Consider the following 7,500-nt stretch of genomic DNA (forward strand, 5'->3'; position numbering starts at 1 on the left):
AAGCCGAATAGAATATGGCATTTAAGCCCAGAACCAGAACAACCCGACATTTTGGTCCTTCGAGCCGGATCTCAAGGTCGTCTGATGGGGGAAGAAGACTCGACAACGCCGACAGTCTGTTGCAACAGCCCGGGATCGAGCGAACCCGGACAAAGTCCTGGAACGTTGAATTCGGTCCAGGCCGGCTAGATGTCGAACCTTTCTCCTCCAAAAAGACGGGTGACGAGATCCAGACAAAGACATAAGCAACAAAGACCGGTAAATATAGAAACTATGAATGAAAGTGAATTATAATAGAAAAAGAAAGATTGCAATCGAAATGAATAAGTCTATCTATCCTAAATTGTACAAAATAGGAGTTGTTTGACATGCAAAAGAATCCACTTTAAAAGACAGATGAATATCTTTTTATGCTATGTAAACAGTAGACTAATGGAAATTAGACTGTGGAGTAGTTTGACATACGAAAGGAATCCACTTTGAAAGATAAATGGATATCCTTTTCGTGTTAGGTAAACAGCAGACTAAGAATGGAACTGAAACTATGAACTGTGTGAGAGAGTGTGAGAGTGAGGAACAGAGAGAGAAATGAGAGGACCCAACTAATCACAGACGTGTGTATGGTTGTGTTTAAACTACAGGGAAGTGGTTTCAGCTATAAAAGAAAAGACAGGGCAAGAAGTGAAGAGAGAGAGAAATGTTAAAGTTGTTTAAGGACGAGGGTGAGGAGAGAGAGAGAGAGAGAAAGCAGGAGAGAGAGAGGGAATATGTGTTTGAGTAAGAGATAAGAAAGTGTGTGTGTGACAGAGAGCGAGTGAATGTGTGTTTGAGTAAGAGATAAGAAAGTGTGTGTGTGACAGAAAGAGAGGAGTAGAGGAGACGAGGAGACTAGGAGACGAGTAGAGGAGACGAGGAGAGGAGACGAGGAGACTAGGAGACGAGTAGAGGAGACGAGGAGAGGAGACTAGGAGAGCAAGAGAGGTTTAAAGGCTGGCAGCAGCACCATGGCCTTGAGGTCTTATCTCTGCCCCTCGCTGTGTAGGAGAGAGAGAGAGAGACAGAGAGAGAGGGAGAGAGAGACTCAGAGTGAATTTTGACGAATGACAGAATTTGGAATAGATGGGAAAATTGTATTACCACAAAGCCTCTACAAACAGCAGCTAATTTGATACATGGTCTCTTTTTGATGACATGTATCAAAAAGCAGGGAAATGATGATTGACAGGAGTTAACGCACATTTTCACGTATATAATTACACAATTTAAAAACAAAAAAAAAAATATAGTGATAATGGCGCACATTTCGTGAACGAATTGATCAAACACAGTGTCCAAACACCTGGACATTGAAGATTGTGTTTCTCTAATGGAAACACACATGACAATAAAATTGAGACCTATGGGTTTGATATGAATGAATGAATGAAATGAATGAAATAAATGAAATTAATGAATTTGAAATAGTAAATGGGAGATTAGACTACCCATAGTAGACGACATTAGGGAAGTATTGATTGATTGATTGAAAACTTTATTAGAAGATTTGCAGAAGCAAGTGACATGAAAGTACATATTTCAATTGGGGTCTTTGATACTCAATTCATCGTTATATGTAAAGCAGATTTGGCAGAAACGGAAAACACACTGGCCACGTGGACAGCTATTTAGGAAACAGGAAATAGCCAGAACAAATTATCTGCCAGACATTTCTGTTTCAGGAAACAGGAACCGGAAACCTAACCCTACAGGATCGAGAATACAACCTGACCAGATCCTCATCGACGAGATGGAAGGAGAACACTGGCAGCCCGCGGTGGGTTGAGCCATTTGGGGTGCTGCTGAGCATCTCAACCGCTGTCAAGATCGCAGAACGAGATACGTGGATGCACAGAGCCATTGAGGGAGGGTGACATTGTTTCCCTCGGACGACGGGTAGTGGTGGAAGCCCGGGCTACAAAGGGGTTATTCAGGTAGTGAATTACGTCTCAAACCCAGTGAAGAATTCTTCAGATCCACTATCTCTTAGAATGAGGGGACGAAATCCTCCCGACGACCCAAACGAGACGCCCGTCCAGGCACACGACCCAGTCTGGGGCAGTAATGTCCCAAGATGACATAGAAACCCTGAACTATCAATCAGAGACATTTGTAAACGCATCCCTTACGAACTGAATGACTCTTGACCTATCGACTGCAGTAGCAGGAGGAACATGTGTGATGCTTGACACCAAATGATTGTTTGTTGTGTCTTCCCCTGCTTCAAAGCTATGACTAACAAACTGATTTCAGGAATATTTGGAAGTACCTAACCCAATTTGAGAAACTCTAATCCAAATTGAGATTCATGTCTGTGATCTGTACGGCGATGTTGAATGACAGTTAAACTAGAAAATATGAAAGAAAGTTGAAACGACCTGAATAAAGAGAGAATGTTTGTATCGTGATAAATTATGAAAAACAGCAGGGAAATGTTAGAGTTAAAGACGATGTTTTCATAATGTTAAATACTCTATATAATTCTGTGAAGGTTAAAACAGGATTATCACTGTGTAAAACTTTGCACAGCCTGTCTCTGGAAATCTGTTAATGATTGTGTGAACCTTGGCCCCTTCTCTCCCCTCTTATCAGATTTCCATGAACTTTTCCTCACCCATTCGAAAACAGGTTTTGGTCGCCTCACGGCCACGTCTTGTTAAATGATTCGTTCTGAACAAACTCCTCCTTTCCATTCTGTATGAGAACTGAACCACATGTGTGCCTTTCTGAGAGAATAAATAAACTGGCTTACTCAGGAGAAATTTAGTACCAATATGGCGTCTCTTCCTACAGGAGAGGCCTCATATTCGTCCTCCTTGCAAGTAAATACTAATCATGATTCATTCCGTGTCTCTTTGTTGTTTTAAGTCTATGGTCTGTTTGAACTAGCGACGGGTTAAGCATGGCTTGCAGTACAACCAAGCCGAATAGAATATGGCATTTAAGCCCAGAACCAGAACAACCCGACACTGTGATAGTGTGTGTGTCTGTGATAGTGTGTGTGAGTGTCTGTGATAGTGTGTGTCTGTGAGAGTGTGTGTGTCTGTGAGAGTGTGTGTGTCTGTGATAGTGTGTGTGAGTGTGTGTCTGTGATAGTGTGTGTGTGTTAGTGTGTGTGAGTGTCTGTGAGAGTGTGTGTGAGTGTGTGATAGTGTGTGTGTGTGTCTGTGAGAGTGTGTGTGTCTGTGAGAGTGTGTGTGAGTGTGTGTCTGTGATAGTGTGTGTGTGTCTGTGAGAGTGTGTGTGTGTGTGTGTGTGATAGTGTGTGTGTGTGTCTGTGAGAGTGTGTGTGTCTGTGAGAGTGTGTGTGTCTGTGATAGTGTGTGTGTGTGTCTGTGAGAGTGTGTGTGTCTGTGATAGTGTGTGTGTGTGTGTGTGTGTGTGTGTCTGTGAGAGTGTGTGTGTCTGTGATAGTGTGTGTGTGTGTGTGTGTGTGTCTGTGAGAGTGTGTGTGTCTGTGAGAGTGTGTGTGTCTGTGATAGTGTGTGTGAGTGTGTGTCTGTGATAGTGTGTGTCTGTGAGAGTGTGTGTGAGTGTGTCCATTGATGTGTTAAGAAAGTGTGATATATTCAACAGAACCTCATACGTACCTTATATTCAATGTTGCCTTCTTCTGCCTGAGGGAAACAGAAAACAACTAATCAAATGACCTGGCCAATAGCAGCCTCTCTGATAATCTGACCTGGCCAATAGCAGCCTCTCTGGGGATCTGACCTGGCCAATAGCAGCCTCTCTGAGAACCTGACCTGACCAATAGCAGCCTCTCTGATAATCTGACCTGGCCAATAGCAGCCTCTCTTGGGATCTGACCTGACCAATAGCAGCCTCTCTGATAATCTGACCTGACCAATAGGAGTCTCTCTGATAATCTGACCTGGCCAATAGCAGCCTCTCTGGGGATCTGACCTGGCCAATAGCAGCCTCTCTGAGAACCTGACCTGACCAATAGCAGCCTCTCTGAGAATCTGACCTGGCCAATAGTAGCCTCTCTTGGGATCTGACCTGACCAATAGCAGCCTCTCTGATAATCTGACCTGGCCAATAGCAGCCTCTCTGAGAATCTGACCTGGCCAATAGCAGCCTCTCTTGGGATCTGACCTGACCAATAGCAGCCTCTCTGATAATCTGAACTGGCCAATAGCAGCCTCTCTGATAATCTGACCTGGCAAATAGCAGCCTCTCTGATAATCTGACCTGGCCAATAGCAGTCTCTCTGATAATCTGACCTGGCCAATAGCAGCCTCTCTGAGAACCTGACCTGACCAATAGCAGCCTCTCTGATAATCTGACCTGGCCAATAGCAGCCTCTCTGAGAACCTGACCTGGCCAATAGCAGCCTCTCTGATAATCTGACCTGGCCAATAGCAGCCTCTCTGATAATCTGACCTGACCAATAGCAGCCTCTCTGAGAATCTGACCTGACCAATATTAGCCTCTCTGATAATCTGATCTGGCCAATAGCAGCCTCTCTGATAATCTGACCTGGCCAATAGCAGCCTCTCTGATAATCTGATCTGGCCAATAGCAGCCTCTCTGAGAACCTGACCTGACCAATGGCAGCCTCTCTGATAATCTGACCTGGCCAATAGCAGCCTCTCTGATAATCTGATCTGGCCAATAGCAGCCTTTCTGAGAACCTGACCTGACCAATGGCAGCCTCTCTGATAATCTGACGTGACCAATAGCAGCCTCTCTGATAATCTGACCTGGCCAATAGCAGCCTCTCTGAGAACCTGACCTGACCAATAGGAGCCTCTCTGATAATCTGACCTGACCAATAGCAGCCTCTCTGAGAACCTGATCTTCTTTCTTCAAACACACACACACACACACACACACACACACACACAGTCAGAGTCAGACATATATACACACACACACAGTCAGACATACATACACACACACACACACACACACACACACACACACACACCTGATATGAACACATACGTGTCCCTGCATGCATAGACTATATCTACACCTCAAATGACATCACTTTTATCATCGTGACGGTGTAGTAGCAAATGTAGGCCAGCTATAATCTCTCTCTCTCTGTCTCTCTCTGTCTCTCTCTCTCTCCCTCTCTCTGTCTCTCTCTGTCTCTCTCTCTCCCTCTCTCTCCCTCCCCAAATAACCAATAGTTCACTTTATCATAACCTGACTAATAATAATTAACTCATATTCGCTTTGCATCACTAATAAACGTCACTGTGGCGCGTCACTCTGTCCCTCTGCCTCCACCGATCATGCGTCAGACGTCAGGCTAACAGCTAACCTATGGGGTTCTCATGGGCCCGCTAGCCTGTTAGCTCAGCAGCTCCGTACCTCCGGGGGGAGGGCGGTGCACGGGGGTGTTCTGCTGCCGGCCTTGGTCCTCCTGCTCCGGCGTCGCTTCCCTCGCTTGCCCTTCTTCCCGCGGGGCTTCCTGGGGGTCCTGCGACCCCCGCTGCAAGGCTGCAGGTTGGTGTGTGCGTGTGCGTGTGCGTGTGCGCGCACCGCCTCCATCGCAGCAGTCTTCAGGGCTTCTCAACGAGGCTGCAGAGATCCCGGAGGAGGAGGTCCCGCATCCAGGGCTCACATCAACATCAACATGGACTTGAGCATCGCTCCATCATCAGGGGTCCAGGCAGAGAGATGGAGGGGGTAGGTTCAGAGGGAGGGAGGCAGAGATGATAAACAACAGCAGCAGCCCGGTCCTCCGCTCTCCCGTTCCCCCAGCAACTGTCAAAACGACGCTGACGTCACTCGCGACTGGTCCATATTCTCATGTTTATAATAATAATAATAATAATAATAATAACAATAATAATAATAATAATAATAACAATAATAATACTATAATAATAATAAAAAATAATACTATAATAATATTATTAATAATAATACTAATAATACTATAATAATAATACTATAATAATAATAATAATAATAATAATACTATAATAATAATAATAATAATAATAATAATAATAATAATAATAATAATAATAATAATAATAATATATCATCTCTCGCGGAATTTTGGCAACTTATGTAATCTACTTATTTGACCTACTTATTTGACACTTTGAGAAAACGGTGAACTTTTAGATCATGGCGCGCAGATTTGAACCAGTGAACCAGTAACTGGTGCATTTACAACGTAATAATAGTATCATTTATACTTTTATGCATTTACAACTTAAAAGTATAATTTGATATTGTGAATGTATCATTGTTGAGGGAAATTAGCCTCATGCATAATGTAAAAGAGAATTAATTTAAATAAATCATGTTATGTCATATTGGGTCAAGCGCAGGGCTGCAGGTCTCTTCTGCCAGACAGGCCATCTTGTTGTCGTCACAGCTGAGCTCAGACCCTGGGCTGATGTACACGCCGTCCGGAGAGTGGACCGACGGGTCCTCGTCAAAGTAGTTGTGAGGCCTGAGGATGACTCCGCCCCCGTTGCCCACGGTCACCGTGTTGGGGATGTCCTCCGAGTGAGGGATGTGGAGGAAGCCGGCGGTTACCCAGGCAACCAGGTCCTAGGAGGAAGAACATGGATTGAATGGAATGAGGTGTGTGTGTGTGTGTGTGTGCACGTGCCTGATGTTTTTTTGTGCATTAATTGTTTGTGCTTTTCTGTATGCAAATTACAGATTGTGACTTTAAAATGGAAACACTCACCTGGTTCTCGATACTCTCGTCGTCACTAAATGTCTCTCGTGGGTAAGATGGTATCAGGAGTGCGTTCCTCAGCTTCAACGTCAATTACCATGGTTAGTGGGTTAGGTCTCAGTAGAACCAGGGGGTTAGGTCTTAGTAGAACCAGGGGGTTAGGTCTTAGTAGAACCAGGGGGTTAGGTCTTAGTAGAACCAGGGGGTTAGGTCTCAGTAGAACCAGGGGGTTAGGTGTTTCTGTAGCTCTATTGGGCTGATATGCTAGCAGAAGACCTGAGAGCTCTATTGGGCTGATATGCTAGCAGAAGACCTGAGAGCTCTATTGGGCTGATATGCTAGCAGAAGACCTGAGAGCTCTATTGGGCTGATATGCTAGCAGAAGACCTGAGAGCTCTATTGGGCTGATATGCTAGCAAAAGGTCTGAACATATTCTGGTGCTGTGCCAGTGAGAGCTTTATAAACAAGCAGAAGGATCTTGAAATCTATTCTGAACTTAACAGGAAGCCAGTGTAGAGTCTCTAAAATAGGAGTTATATGAGCTCGTCTGCTTGTTTTGGTTAAAACTCTCGCTGCTGCATTTTGGACAGCAACGTAAGCAAGTTTATAGATTTGATATTACAGTATTGATTATAAATATATATAGCTATCAATATTCTTGTCTATAAACTTTTGAAAATGTAATTTATTCATCAATAAATGTGACTTTGCGAAATATAAGTGTTTGACCCTTCATTCTCATTCGTGTGTTTACATGAGCTTACAGGGCCGGCTCGACCTGTGACCACCAGAGGGCGCTGCTCGA

At 44.2% G+C, this 7,500-nt stretch overlaps 1 protein-coding gene and 1 pseudogene across 2 annotated transcripts in view; one reads left to right on the forward strand and one right to left on the reverse strand.

Moving 5' to 3' along the window:
• LOC308171662 (GTP-binding protein 2-like) overlaps positions 1–5,541 on the reverse strand; it is a 20,118-nt pseudogene extending 14,577 nt beyond the window's left edge. Inside the window, exons 1-2 of the transcript in view lie at positions 5,362–5,541; positions 3,627–3,653 (exon numbers count right to left, since the gene is read on the reverse strand). The product of the transcript in view is annotated as a GTP-binding protein 2-like (transcript). The remainder of the gene's footprint in view (positions 1–3,626; positions 3,654–5,361) is intronic.
• dpy30 (dpy-30 histone methyltransferase complex regulatory subunit) overlaps positions 1–7,500 on the forward strand; it is a 439,880-nt gene that overhangs the window by 129,466 nt on the left and 302,914 nt on the right. The window lies entirely within an intron of this gene.

Source organism: Nansenia antarctica (genome assembly GCF_963989245.1).
Source record: "Nansenia antarctica genome assembly, chromosome: 16".
NCBI lineage: Eukaryota > Metazoa > Chordata > Actinopteri > Argentiniformes > Microstomatidae > Nansenia > Nansenia antarctica.